This window comes from Gossypium arboreum, chromosome 12 (genome assembly GCF_025698485.1).
Source record: "Gossypium arboreum isolate Shixiya-1 chromosome 12, ASM2569848v2, whole genome shotgun sequence".
Classification (NCBI taxonomy): Eukaryota; Viridiplantae; Streptophyta; class Magnoliopsida; order Malvales; family Malvaceae; genus Gossypium; species Gossypium arboreum.
Genome location: NC_069081.1, coordinates 79,671,857 through 79,687,866, shown reverse-complemented (window position 1 = coordinate 79,687,866; position 16,010 = coordinate 79,671,857).

Sequence of the window (16,010 nt, the reverse complement as noted above, 5' to 3'; positions counted from 1 at the left end):
GTTGTATGTTAATAATGCAACTATATTGTTATGATGTATGATTGAATTAATATTGCATGAATTGTTGAATTGTGATTATGAGAAGCATATCGAGAAATTTCTGTAGTAAAGACTTCCGGTTGAGCATTTGGAAAAGACTCGGATATTTGTACCATGACATTGGGTGGTATGTGGGCCACTGCAAGACATGTCTAGGACATGTATCGACCACATCATGAGTGCCAGTGTAAGACATGTCTAGGACATGCATCGGCATTGAGACAAGAGCTGGTGTAAGACATATCTGGGACATGCATCGGCTTTGGGATATACAAGCTAGTGTAAGACCTGTCTGGGACATGGCGTCAGCTTATTGTGTGTCAGTGTAAGACCTATCTGGGGCATGGCATTGACACTGATAGATGAGAGCCAGTGTAAGGCCTATTTGGGACATGGCATCGACACCGATAGATGAGAGCCAGTGTATGACCTGTCTGGGACATGACATCGGCCTCGATATATGAAAGTCAGTGTAAGACCTGTTTGGGACATGGCATCAGCCTCGATATATGAAAGTCAATGTAAGACCTATCTGGGACACGGGACTTTAATATGATAGCCAGTGTAAGACCATGTCTGGGACATGAGGTCGGCATTTTATCCCATGTTCGGGGTTATTGAGTATCCAGTAATATTCTGAATGATTCAACGAAAGATTTATGATTTGTGTCGAAATGAGAAAAGTTATGACCATATGGTAAGTGGTACAGGTACCTACTTGATATGTATGAGATGTGTGACAGCCCAAAATTGACCCTAGTCGGGAAGTGGTTTTGGGACCACTAAACCGAGTCACCAAAATGTTTGAACGTAATATTTATTGTCTAGAATATGTATTTACGAATGTGTGAAAATTTCAAGCTTCGGTTTAGTCGATTGCATGTGAATTCAGTTAGTAGGACTTGTATGTCACTTTTGAAAAATGATAGGCTAATCTATAAGGACCTAATAGTACATGTAGTCAAAGGAGGACTTGCATGTCAAAATCCCCCAAGTGCTAGTGGCGGCCATGACAAGGAAGCATGGGCAAGACATGTCATGAAACATGTTGGGTGAGTGTTTTATGTTGAAATAAATAAAATAAGGTGCATGAGTAATAAAAAAAAAAGTGTGTGTGTGAAGGCTTTCCCCTCCCCTCCCCATTGCCGTGCAAGTGAGAAAGAAAAACAAAAAAAAAAAAAGCTTTGTTCATCTTTTTTTCATCCTTTTAATGAAAATCTCAAGGGAGAAGAAAGGGTCCTTGCTCATGGTTGGTTTGGAATAGGTTGGCCATCCTTGTAGCTAGATTAAGGTATGTTTAATATGGTGCCATGAGATTCATGCATGTTCTTAGTTGTTAGTTTTAGTTCTAATTAGTCCATGATTCAAAACCTTGCTATGTCATGGGGATGATAGTATGAAATGAAAATTTGAGATAAGTAAGGTTAAATTTGATTTGGTAAAATCGGCCATATGGGTGTATATGTTTGTAAAAATATATTTTCTTTGTTAACTCCTTACAATCGGTTGTAGGAATAATATTGGCTTATAAGGTTGAGTTGATTCATGATGTTGTATGTTAGGATTAAAATACTTGAGACTAGATTAGCTTAATGGTGACCATGCATTCGGCCTTGAAGCATTAAACAAATGTTGGTTGAGATTTTGATATTTTGAACAAAGATAGTTGTGAAATGGGGTGAAAACCATTAAGTTATACACATAAAAATCCAGCAAGAAGATTAAACTACTAAATGTATTCATTTTAGATCAAGACATCAAAGAGGAGAACCAAGCAAAGGCAAAGCAAAGATAATCGAGTAGTAGATTGGGAATCATTTCATCCGATATAAGGTTTCTGGACTCGTCCTTTTTGCGTGCTCGTGATCGTCATTGGAGTCATCACACCGCTAGCAACTTTTGGTATTTTTTTGTGTAGTCGGTTTAGGAGAACATTTTGGCATGTATAGGCTAATATGCTTTGTTGAACTTTGGTATGTAAACTTTTAGCCATGCGAAAATGGCATAAATGCTCGGTTGGATTTAGTTCTCAAATGTTAAGTCACAAGTCTTGGTAATTGATTTCCATGCCTTATGCCATGGTTGATTATTTTGGTGTTAAAATGCATGTTATGGCAATAGTGTAGTAGGGAGATGTTGGATAATGATTAGCCTCTGGTATGGCTAGTCATGATCATGATTTGTGACATGTATGATGAATCACTAGTTAGATCAAAGGAAATCATGAAATAGGCATAGTTGCTTTAGTGACAGGTGCTGGCAGCAGCAGTAACGTGAGATTGAAAAATCACTAAAAATAGTAGGAATGGTATTAAATAGTAAATAAATTATTTAAATGTACCTTGATGAATCTACTTTTATATAAAAGAAACGAAATGGTCATATGAGTTATAAGTTAACAGATATTAAAGTTCTTGTGAAACAGGGCCAGAACGGTTTCTGGATCCCCTTTCCCGACTTTGGAAAATCATTGTAAATTAACCAGAGATAATTAGGAGTCATGCCATATATGTGTAGATTCCTCTCTGAGTCTAGTTTCTATAGAAACAAACGGCATCAGTATTGAAGCCCTGTACAGGGAGATATCCAATTCGTAATGCACAAAGGTCAGTATAGTCGATCCCTGCAACAGGGGAGACTTTAACTAATAAACTGTACTAATTGGCTTGACCAAAAATTCTATAAAAAAATATGTAGATGGAAATATGAGTCTAGTTTCAGGGAAAAATTGCGAAACTGATTTTCGAGTTGTAAAACTCAAGTTATGAATTTTGGAGCGACTAGTACACAGATTGGCGCTTGCCTGGAAACTCTCAATAAGTGGGTTGAAGTCATTAACACCTCGTGTTCGACTCGTGACGGTCTCGGGTTCGGGGTGTTACATTTTTATTGGTATCAGAGCTATGGTTTAGTCGGTTCTAGGACTACCATAGCGCGTATGAGTCTAGCTATACATGCCTTAATGTTAATGTTTAAATGTGTGATGACTTGACGGTTAAAATTTTTGTTTTGATTAGTAAATGGATCCGGTGTAGAGAACCTTGGCGGATGACGTTGAAAGTGTAGCGGCTGCTCCTGCACAAGGGACGCCGCTGTTGAACCTCAGTCATCTGCAAATAATCAAGGTGAGGAGGCAAAACAAGCCTTCTTTACCATGATGAATGAGTGGGTAGCGCATAATCGCCCGAACCAATCCGGCTGTCCAACAATTCCGAATTTAAATAATCCACCCAAGGGCCTGCAATGCCATCGATTCTTGATCCTATGAGGCCGAGTAAGCCACCTGTAGACTTGATTAGAAAGCGCGGGCTGAGGAGTTTAAGGCCATAATTCTTGATGATGCCGAAAGAGTCGAGTTCTGGCTTGATAACACCATTCGGGTGTTTGATGAACTGTCATGCACACCCGATGAATGTCTAAAGTGTGCTATATCCTTGTTGCGAGACTCAGCTTACTATTGGTGGAGGACTTTGATCTCCATAGTCCCAAACGAAGCGAGTTACTTGGGATTTCTTTCAAACGAATTTGAAAGAAGTATATTAGTCAACGGTTCATCGATCAAAAGCGTAAGGAATTCTTGGAACTCAAGCAAGGCCGTATGACAGTACCTGAATACGAACATGAGTTCGTAAGACTTAGTCGGTATGCTCGGGAGTGTGTGGCCGATGAGGTTGCTATGTGCAAAAGATTTGAAGAAGGATTGAATGAAGATTTAAAACTACTAGTGGGTATTTTGGAGATCAAGGAGTTCGTGACGCTGGTCGAACGAGCCACAAGGCGGAAGAACTTGGAAAGGAGAAGAAGAAGGCTGAATTTGAAGCTAAAGACTATCGTAAGAGATCGATGGGTAAAGCTCCGTTCTCGACTGTAAAGAAGTTCAGGGAGGACACTAATAAATCGAGGACGACTGCGGGAATTTCCATTAGAGCACGACCATCGACGGACTCGAGCTACTTGATGGCTAGTGTGGGCAATAATCGTCAAGAGAGACCTGAATGCCCCCAATGTGGAAGACGACACCTAGGTGAATGTTGGGGTAAGTCATTAACTTGACTTTATTACGGATGTGGTTCAAGGACCACTTCATTAGAGATTGCACGAGCTAGATGAGAAGAATAAGATGCAAGGTGCAAGATCGAGTGGGGCGACGACTAGAGGTAGACCCCGAGGATTTCGGGAGGTAGGGGTGGTAATCGAGAGGAGCCACCGATCGGCTGTTCGATCCGAGACACAATGCTCTGCTAGAGCATATGCCATCCAGCACGAGAGGAGGCATCCTCCCTAACGTTATCACTGGTACTTTTACTCTCTTTGATACTAGTGTGATTGCATTGATTGACCCGCTCTACTCATTCATATGTATGTGAAACTTTAGCATCCAAGAAGACTCTACTGTTGAGTCTCTTGAGTTCGTAATTCAATGTCAAACCCTTTGGGTCAATACGTACTCGTTGATAAAGTGTGCAAGAGATGCCCCTAAAAATTCGAGAATCTGTTTTCCGCCGATCGATGCTTCTACCATTTGATGAATTCGATGTTATTCTTGGTATGGATTGGTGACCGTACATGATGCAGTGGTGGACTGCAAAAGGAAAACCATTGATTTGAGGAGTGCAAATAATGAGGTAGTCCGAGTCGAGTCTACTGATTTAAAAGGAGTGCCAGCGATAATATCTTCTATGACCGCTCGGAGATATGTGAAAAAGGGGTGTGAAACATACCTTGCGTATGTGTTTGAAAGTAAAGAGATGGAAAAGAAACTCGAATCGGTACCGGTGGTTTGTGAGTATTCAGATGTTTTTCCGAGGAGTTACTGGATTGCCACCGGTTCGAGAAGTGGAATTGACATCGAAGTTGTACGGGTACTACGCCGATCTCAATAGCTCCGTATCATATGGCATTAACGGAGTTAAAGGAATTGAAGGTCCAATTGCAAGAATTGACGGATAGAGGTTTCGCCGACCGAGTTTTTCTCCATGGGGCGCACCGGTATTGTTTGTGAAAAAGAAGGGCGGAAGCATGAGGTTGTGCATCGACTATCGTCAACTCAATAAAGTGAAGATAAAGAATAAATATCCGTTGCCACGAATTGACGATTTGTTTGATCAATTAAAGGGAGCCTCGGTGTTTTCAAAGATAGATTTGAGGTCGGGTACTATCGGTTGAGGTCCGAGAATCGGACATACCCAAAACCGCTTTTAGAGCGAGGTACGGTCACTACGAATTCTTGGTGATGCCGTTTGGGCTCACTAATGCCCTGCGGTGTTTATGGATTTAATGAATAGAATTTTCAGGCCATACTTGGATCGGTTCGTAGTTGTATTTATCGATGACATTTTGGTCTATTCGAGAGATGAAATCGAACATCTTTGAACACCGAGGCTAGTGTTGCAAATCTTACGAGATAAGCGATTATCATAAAAGTTCATAAATGTGAATTTTGGTTGAAAGAGGTTAGCTTTTGGGGCACGTGGTGTCGCGATCGGTGTCGGGTGGACCCGAACAAAATTTGACCATAGTCGATTGGAAACCACCAAGGAATGTTACCGAAGTTAGGAGCTTTTTAGGGCTTGCGGTTATTACCGATGATTTGTAAAAGGTTTCTCGACGATAGCCACGCCAATGACGGCTACTCCAAAAGGATGTTAAGTTGAATGGACGGAGAAATGTCGAAAAGTTTCGATCAACTGAAAGCTTATTTGGTGAAGCCCCAATTCTAGTGCAACCCGAATCGGGCAAAGAGTTTGTCATTTATAGTGGCGCATCCCTACTTGGGTTGGGTTGCGTATTGATGCAAGAAGGGCGAGTTGTGGCCTATCGTCGAGACAATTAAAGCCACATGAGAAAAATTATCCGACCCATGATCTCGAATTGGTCGCCATCGTATTCGCTTAAAGATATGGCGACATTACTTATTTGGTGAGAAGTGTCATGTGTATTCGGATCACAAAGTCTCAAATATTTGATGACTCAAAGAGACTTAAATCTGCGACAAAGACGTTGGCTCGAGTGTTAAAGGATTATGAGTTGGTCATTGACTATCACCGGGAAAGGCTAATGTGGTTGCGGATGCCTTAAGTCGTAAATCACTATTTGCGTTGCGGCGATGAATGTACACTTATCTGTTCTACCCGACAATGTGTTAGTAGCTGAATTGAAAGCCAAACCATTATTGATCGTCAAATTCGTGAAGCTCGAGAAAGTCGACGATGAGTTGGTTGCAAAGCGGGATGAGTGTGTTCGAACAAGGAATCGAATTTCAGATTGACAACCATGATTGCTTGACGTTCAAGGGTCGATTATGTATTCCAAGGAATTGAACTTGTTTCGATGATTTTGAGCGAGGCTCACGATGAGTCGAATGTCAATCCACCCGGAAATGCGAAAATGTACAACGACACGAGACACCGTTTTGGTGGCATGGTATGAAACGAGACATTTCCAACTTTGTTTGAAGTGCTTAGTATGTCGACAAGTAAAGGCGGAACATCAAGTGCCCACGGTTTGCTTGACCAATCATGATACACGAATGGAAATGGGAGCGAGTCACGATGGACTTTGTATCGGCTTGCCGATGTCGGCAAGCAAGAAAGATGCAATTTGGGTCGTCGTTGATAGATTGACTAAGTCGGCTCACTTTATCCCCGTCGTCGGATTTTCATTGGATAAGCTAGCTGAATTGTATGTTTCTCAGTTGTGAGATTACACGGGTACCGATTTCTATTGTGTCGGACGGAGATCCGAGATTCACCTCACGATTTTGGAAGAAATTGCAAGAAGCTTTGGGTACCAAGCTGCATTTTAGCACCGCTTTTCATCCCCAAACCGATGGTCAATCCGGCGGATAATTCAGATACTTGAGGATATGTTGAGATGTTGCATCCTCGAGTTTAATGGTTCATGGGAACGGTATTTACCCTTGATTGAATTAAGCTTACAACAATAGTTTTCAGTCAAGCATTAAGATGGCGCCTTACGAGGCTTTGTATGGTCGTAAATGCCGTACACCATTGTTTTGGTGAGCTCGGTGAAAGCAAAATTTTCGGGTGGATTTGATTAGAGATCTTTGAGTAAAAGTTCGAGTAATTCGTGAAAGTTTGAAGGCTGCTTCGAATCGTCAGAAGTCATACGCGGATTTAAAACGAAGAGATATTGAGTATCAGGTGGGAGACAAAGTGTTTCTTAAGGTATCACCCTGGAAAAAGATACTCAGATTTGGCCGTAAGGGCAAATTGAGTCCGAGATTCATTGGGCCATATGAGATCTCCGAACGAGTCGGCCCGATGGCGTATAGGTTGCTTTTACCCCGAACTCGAAAGGATCCTAGCGTTTTCCATGTTTCGATGCTTGACGTTACCGATCCGATCCTTCGCATGTAATAAACCCCTCCGAGATTGAAATTCAAGCCGATATGAGTTATGAAGAAGAACCGATTCGTATCCTAGCTCGTGAAGTGAAGGAGTTGCGAAACAAAAGGGTTCCATTAGTAAAAGTGTTATGGCTCAAACACGGGATGGAAGAAGCTACTTGGGAACCCGAGAATTCTATGAAAGAGCGTTACCCAAACACATTTACGGTAAGATTTTCGGGACAAAAATTCCTTAAGTGGGGAGAGTTGTGACAGCCCAAAATTGACCCTAGTCGGAAGTGGTTTGAGACCACTAAACCGAGTCACCAAAATGTTTGAACGTAATATTTATTGTCTAGAATATGTATTTACGAATGTGTGAAAATTTCAAGCTTCGGTTTAGTCGATTGTATGTGAATTCAGTTAGTAGGACTTGTATGTCACTTTTTAAAAATGATAGGCTAATCTATAAGGACCTAATAGTACATGTAGTCAAAGGAGGACTTGCATGTCAAAATCCCCCAAGTGCTAGTGGCGGCCATGACAAGGAAGCATGGGCAAGACATGTCATGAAACATGTTGGGTGAGTGTTTTATGTTGAAATAAATAAAATAAGGTGCATGAGTAATAAAAAAAAAAGTGTGTGTGTGAAGGCTTTCCCTCCCTCCCCATTGCCGTGCAAGTGAGAAAGAAAAAAAAAAAAAAGCTTTGTTCATCTTTTTTTCATCCTTTTAATGAAAATCTCAAGGGAGAAGAAAGGGTCCTTGCTCATGGTTGGTTTGGAATAGGTTGGCCATCCTTGTAGCTAGATTAAGGTATGTTTAATATGGTGCCATGAGATTCATGCATGTTCTTAGTTGTTAGTTTTAGTTCTAATTAGTCCATGATTCAAAACCTTGCTATGTCATGGGGATGATAGTATGAAATGAAAATTTGAGATAAGTAAGGTTAAATTTGATTTGGTAAAATCGGCCATATGGGTGTATATGTTTGTAAAAATATATTTTCTTTGTTAACTCCTTACAATCGGTTGTAGGAGTAATATTGGCTTATAAGGTTGAGTTGATTCATGATGTTGTATGTTAGGATTAAAATACTTGAGACTAGATTAGCTTAATGGTGACCATGCATTCGGCCTTGAAGCATTAAACAAATGTTGGTTGAGATTTTGATATTTTGAACAAAGATAGTTGTGAAATGGGGTGAAAACCATTAAGTTATACACATAAAAATCCAGCAAGAAGATTAAACTACTAAATGTATTCATTTTAGATCAAGACATCAAAGAGGGAGAACCAAGCAAAGGCAAAGCAAAGATAATCGAGTAGTAGATTGGGAATCATTTCATCCGATATAAGGTTTCTTGGACTCGTCCTTTTTGCGTGCTCGTGATCGTCATTGGAGTCATCACACCGGCTAGCAACTTTTGGTAGTTTTTTTTGTGTAGTCGGTTTAGGAGAACATTTTGGCATGTATAGGCTAATATGCTTTGTTGAACTTTGGTATGTAAACTTTTAGCCATGCGAAAATGGCATAAATGCTCGGTTGGATTTAGTTCTCAAATGTTAAGTCACAAGTCTTGATAATTCGATTTCCATGCCTTATGCCATGGTTGATTATTTTGGTGTTAAAATGCATGTTATGGCAATAGTGTAGTAGGGAGATGTTGGATAATGATTAGCCTCTGGTATGGCTAGTCATGATCATGATTTGTGACATGTATGATGAATCACTAGTTAGATCAAAGGGAAATCATGAAATAGGCATAGTTGCTTTAGTGACAGGTGCTGGCAGCAGCAGTAACGTGAGATTGAAAAATCACTAAAAATAATAGGAATGGTATTAAATAGTAAATAAATTATGTAAATGTACCTTGATGAATCTACTTTTATATAAAAGAAACGAAATGGTCATATGAGTTATAAGTTAACAGATATTAAAGTTCTTGTGAAACAGGGCCAGAACGGTTTCTGGATCCCCTGTCCCTTACTTTGGAAAATCATTGTAAATTAACCAGAGATAATTAGGAGTCATTCCATATATGTGTAGATTCGTCTCTGAGTCTAGTTTCTATAGAAACAAACGGCATCAGTATTGAAGCCCTGTACAGGGAGATATCCAATTCGTAATGCACAAAGGTCAGTATAGTCGATCCCTGCAACAGGGGAGACTTTAACTAATAAACTGTACTAATTGGCTTGACCAAAAATTCTAGAAAAAAATATGTAGATGGAAATATGAGTCTAATTTCAGGGAAAAATTGCGAAACTGATTTTCGAGTTGTAAAACTCAAGTTATGAATTTTGGAGCGACTAGTACACAGATTGGCAGCTTGTCTGGAAACTCTCAATAAGTGGGTTGAAGTCTGTTAACACCTCGTGTTCGACTCCGGCGACGGTCTCGGGTTCGGGGTGTTACAAGATGTGGGCTCAATATATGCCATATGAATTGTATTGGATGGTGATAAGTATGTTGTACTTATGTCTAGTCATTGTATTCATGGACAAGCTATGAAATGTTATGAGCATATTGTTGTATGATAATTAGTTGATGTTTATTTTCATGCAACTTACTAAGCTTTATGCTTACCCCTTTTCCTTTCCATTTTCTTATAGTGCCCCCGAAATAGCTCATGGATCATCGTCTACATTGGAGAAGCCAGTCACACTATCATTTTGAAGCACTTGGTATAGTTAGTTCCTTTATCTTGATTACGGCATGTATAGGATCCTTTGATTTTGTCAAAGCGTCATATTGTTTTAGGGCCAAATGTGTTGGCTTAATTTAGTACCTGACTCATTTTGTATAAGGCCATGAATAATGGCTAATATTGGAAGTTGTTTTATGAATGCAAGAAAGTCTTTCATGAATTTGAAAATTTTTGGCATGGTCGTATATGTATGAAATGTATATAGGCCTTAGTTATGATTGCTTGGTTGAGAAATCATATTGTGATAGACTTGGCTATAATAGAATGTGTTTTAGGGTGGTAAGGGGCTTGGTAGATAGCCGTATATCGTCCACACGGGTAGACACATGGGCATGTGTCTAGGCCGTGTCTGACACACTGTCAGCCCCATGGGCGTGTTGTTCGACCATGTATCCCCTGCATCTCGAATTCGCAAGTCAGTATGCATGGCAATAAACACACGGGCATAGACACGGTCGTGTGTCTCAGCCATGTGGAGGACACAGCCTCTGGCCACGTGCGTGTGCCTTGGCCATGTGCCTCTAAATTGTTGCTGACATCAGAAATAGAATGTTAAGGTTTTTAAACACAGATTAGGACACAGGCGTGTCATGGCTGTGTGAGGGGCACGGGCGTGTCATGACTGTGTGAGGGGCACAGGCGTGTCATGGCCGTGTAAGAGACATAGGCCATAGGTACGGGCGTGTGTCAAGCCGTGTGAAAACTCTTGTATGTTCAAATTTGGAATTTAATTCACACAGGCTAGGGGCATGGGCGTGTCCCCTTATGCTTAGGCCGTGTGAACTAGACAGGCCTTTAGCACGGCCATGTCATAATGGCCACACGGCCGTGTTGGCCTTCCACACAGGCGTGTGCCCTACTTCAAGTGGAATTTTTCAAAGTTTTCAAAAATGTTGGGATTAATCCCGGGTTATTTCCAAAATGTGATTTGGGCCTCATATGCCCCATATTAAGAACTTTTAGTTTAAAAGAGAAAAGTTTTAAGTTTGACCTAGTTTTCATGACTCGAAAATGATTGTATGCATGCAGTTAAGTCAGGTAATGCCTCGTGCCCAGTTTCGGCCTCGGACTCGGGTAAGGGGTGTTACACATAATCCATATTTATACATAATTACAATTTTGCCCCTAATAGTTTAACCTTTTTATAATTTAGTCCTTAAACTCGTCAATTGAAATCTAAGCATTTTCATCCCTAACTCATGTTAGCTGAATTTATTATGAACCCATATCAACTAATACAACTCATCATTTCACAAATTAACCATGATATTTTTCTACTTTTACAAATAAATCCTAAATGACATTTTCATCAAAAATCACTTTACAAAACTTGTTTATTTATCAACAAAGACTCGTAATATTTCATTAAAATTCAAGAATCATGTAAAAATGTTCATGGAAAACCCCTAATCCTTTAACATATTTGTAAATTAGTCCCTGGGCTAGCTAGATTAAGCTAAAACGATTCTGAAAACATAAAAATCACTAAAAATGGGACAAATTTCACTTACCTGCAACCTAGCAAAGTGAGCGAACCATGAAACCCTAGCTATGGCTTTTCTCCCTTCAAAATTTTTGTGGATGAACACTTAGGAAGATGATGCTTTTGTTTATTTTATTTTAAATTTAACTAATTTATTAATTTACTAACTTAACCTTCATTTAACATCAAAACTTCATTAATACTAAGCCATATACATCTTCTAAATTCATTAATGGTCTAATTACCATCTAAGTCCTTCACATTAAATTTTCATAGCGATTTGATACCTTTAACTACTAGAACTCTACTTTTTCACCTTTTACAATTTAGTCCTTTTTACTTAATTAAGCATGCAAACGTTAAATTTTCTTAACGAAATTTTTAAATGACTTTACTAATATTCCACAGACATTAAAATAATAATAAAATAAATATTTACTCGTCAGATTTATGATCCCGAAATCACTATTCTGATTTCACTAAAAATGGGTTGTTATAACATTTTGTATAAAAATAATCACAACAGAAAGATTAAACACAAGATTTAAATAAACATAACATGAATAGACTAGATCAAGTATTTCACTTAACAAAATTTTATTGGTAATTATAAAAAGAATATCTCGAAAGGATCGTGGAAATATGAAAGTTCATTAAATCTATTTTTAATTAAGGCATAGGCCTCTCTTAAAGTCCTATTATGCCCCTAACTTATTTCACATATGTCTATGTCAAAACTAACCTAGAAATCATCCTTCCAAGCATTTTATACAGTTTGTGCATACAACAATCATCTTTCTATCTCGACATGATATGCATCATTTAGGTCTTTTGTCTATTAAGTATTACCCCTTCTCAGATTAAATAGTTAATTCATTAACCTAAAAATGTTCATATTACATTTACAAGTATTAATATGAATGAAACAAAATCATTTGCATAAAATATTCACAACAAAAAAACCAATTAACTCAAATCATGATCCATACTTATTCTGAATAAACAAAATTAAATCATGTAATATTAAACTGAAAACATAATGATGAGATGCAAACATGACTTTCAACATAGAAAACAACAATTAACAATAAAGAGAAAAGGAGGAAGAGTAGTCGAGGGGGTTATCCACGACCATTTCACTATAAGAAGAGAAAACAGTTGCACTATAGGGGGTTATCTGCGACTAATCCTTGCGGCTTCCCATTGTGGCTCTCCTCCTTGTCTTTATGTTAAATCATCAATACACTCTCAAGTTACTCTCTCTTACTGCTCTCATTTTCGGCAAGTGAATTTGTCTTATTTTGTGGCAAGCAAAAAGTTTAACAAGCCATAAGAAAACAATAATACTCCATGCTTTTCTCTCTAAAAATTGATATGGAAACTAGGTGTGTTGATGAACAAAACGGAAGCCTCTTTTTATAGCCTTTGAGCCTCCATGTCCTTTGTTATTTTTAACAAGGGAATCCTTGATTCTCTCCTCCATATATGTCGTCCCTTGATATGTGGATAAGTAAGTGGTGACTTGCTAGTTTTAGCAAGGAAGTTGGCTTGTTTTTTTCATTGTATGACCGACCTTTGAATTGTAAAAAGAGATTGTTTTGATTGCTATTTTTAGTAGGGACCTAGACGGTTTTAAGGCTTGATCCAAGGGATAAAAATTGTTGACTTTATTTGATGGACAATGGGGTCAAATTTGTTATTTTTGGGAGATGAATGGCTGGTTGTGGACTGCTAATTTCAGCAGTGAATGTTGCAATCTATTTCATGTAAAAGTGGGTAAAAGGAATGGTTTTGGGCCCCCGATTAAACAGTATTGGGCCTCTATGTAATTGAGTTTGAAATGAAGTCGTTTTGAAGCCAGGTGACTGCATCTGAATCTTTCAATCTGTACATATTTAAACCCAAATAGAACCAAAATTCTGCCATCCCTTAGCCCAATTATTACCAAAAAATAATAAAATAACATGCATTTAACATATATTTCACTAAATTAACACATTCTCATGAAAATTATAAAATATCACAAAATTATGTGTAAAATCACAAAAAGTGTTATTTATTTACTCAGAATTTGCATAAATTGTACTTAAAAGAGTGTTGAAATATCTATATATTTTAAAGTTTACAGTAATAAAAGAATAAAACGTCTTTTTAAAAACTACTGTCAACAATGCAAAATTAGTAATAAAAACAAACAAAAAGTATGAGTAGGGGTAAGCAAAATTCAATTCGACTCGAAAAATTAAAAAAAATTCAAATTTTTTGAATCGATTTAATCAAATTAACTCAATTTTTTTTTTCGAATTTCTAGTTCAAATCAAATTAAATTTTTGAATTCAAATTACTCAAATAATTCGAATAAACCAAATATCAAACCATTTTACTTTCTTTCACCCCAGCTCCCCTAGCACTTTTACTTTCCCCAAAATATTTTACTTCCTCCCAAACCCCAAAATCTTTTTCATTTTACTCCCCCCCCCAAAAAAAAAAAACTTTTACTTTTCCTTAAAAAATTTTACTTTCCCCAAATCTCAAAAACTTTTTTCATTTTACTTTTTCCCCAAAACTTTTATTTCCTCCAAACTCCCCCAATTTTTTTCCTTTTGCTTTCTCCCAAAACTCCAAAAACTTTTTTTCAAATTTATGTCCACTATTTATATTATTGAATTAAATTTCACATTTTGTACTAATTATCTTATTAAATTGTTTAATCATGTTGAATCTTTATCAATTTCTATTAAAATTTAATTATTAATGATGCAACAAAATATTTGTGTTAAAATTATCTGGTGTTATCAATGTCACATTTTATCTTTAAAATAACTTTTATTAAAAATTAATTTTTTACATTTAATATATTTTTTTAATTTCAAAATACATGGTGACAAGAATCAAAAATAATTGAAGCAACTAAGCAAGTAAAAAAGCTAAAAGCGTATATAAAATATTAATAAATAAATTATAAGGAGTGAAAGTTAAAACAAATTTGATTATGGCGAGTAAACTTAATTGCGGTGAGTAGGAATGACTACAGGATCTAAAATTATTTTTTAATTTAATTTAAACAAATATATTTAATTCAATTAAATTTGAATTTTATCTTACTCGACTCAATTTGAAAAAATTATAAATCGATTTAAAAGAATAAAATATAATTCATCAATTCGATTAACTCATTTGATTCGATTCAAGTATATGAATTAACGCTGAGGCAAATATTAGGTAAAAAATAAATTAAAGCAATCAACTACTCACTTTATTGCAATTATTTGGACAGCCGGTGATTGAAGCGAAGCCAAAGCAAATTGAAATCAGAATTCAAAACACACAACCAAACTTCATAGCTTAGGATTATTAGCTTTTGGGCCCTTGGGCCAATAACAGCACAAAACCTTCTTAATTCTCCCCTTATTCAAATTAGTCTTTAAACTATTAAAACTTTCTAGTTTCACTTTCTTTCAAGTCAATCTTTGACCTAGATTAGTACCCAATAAATATTAAAATTCCAAAAATAATTACTAACTAAAAAATAATTTTTTCGATATTAAATTAAGCTTTACAATAATTTATTCTTGATAAATCTCACCATATTTATAAATAAATTTTACTGAAACCTAACACTGAAAATTTTGGGACATTACATATAACACAAAAATTTCTAAGCAAATACCAAAACTTCTAAAAGTATCTCATTATATATTTTGATATACCAAAATTTATAACTAATACAAAATTTCTAATCAAATACCAAAGTTTATAAGAATATCTTGTTAAATAATACCAAAATATCTAACAAGATGTTTTTAGAAATTTTAGTATTTGCTAAAAGTTTTGATATTACATTCGACTTTTACTATAGTTTACCCAAAGAGTATATTTGCTTTATTTACTGAAAAAGTCAATACAATTTTGTTTTATATGAAGCTTATGAGAAGCACTCCCTGATAAGCATATCCTAAAATATTCAACCATCTATAACTTGATAAATAATTGTGATTTGAAAATTTAACTAGAGCTCAGCATCCAATCAAATCGAGTTTAACTCTATTTTAAATTGAGTTGAAATGAGTAAAATAATGTTAAGTTAAATAAGTTAATAAGTTTTATTTTATCATTTCAATTGAATTTGAAAATTTTTAAATTCAAATCGAGTCAAGTGAAATGAGATTCGAGTCGAGTTAAATAAATTTATTTAACTTAAATTAAAAAAATCAATCAGATTAAAATTTTGTTGACAATATGACTAAATTCCAAGCTAACAAACATAAATACCATGTATATTTGAAAACTCTTTTAAAACAAAATAAGAGAAAACAAGATAATTAATTAGTATGATAAACTTGATTTGATAATTCTTGTTTAAGGCTTTAAATTTATTTTTATTTTAAATTATAATTTATCATTTTATATATCTTTAAAGATTTTTTAGT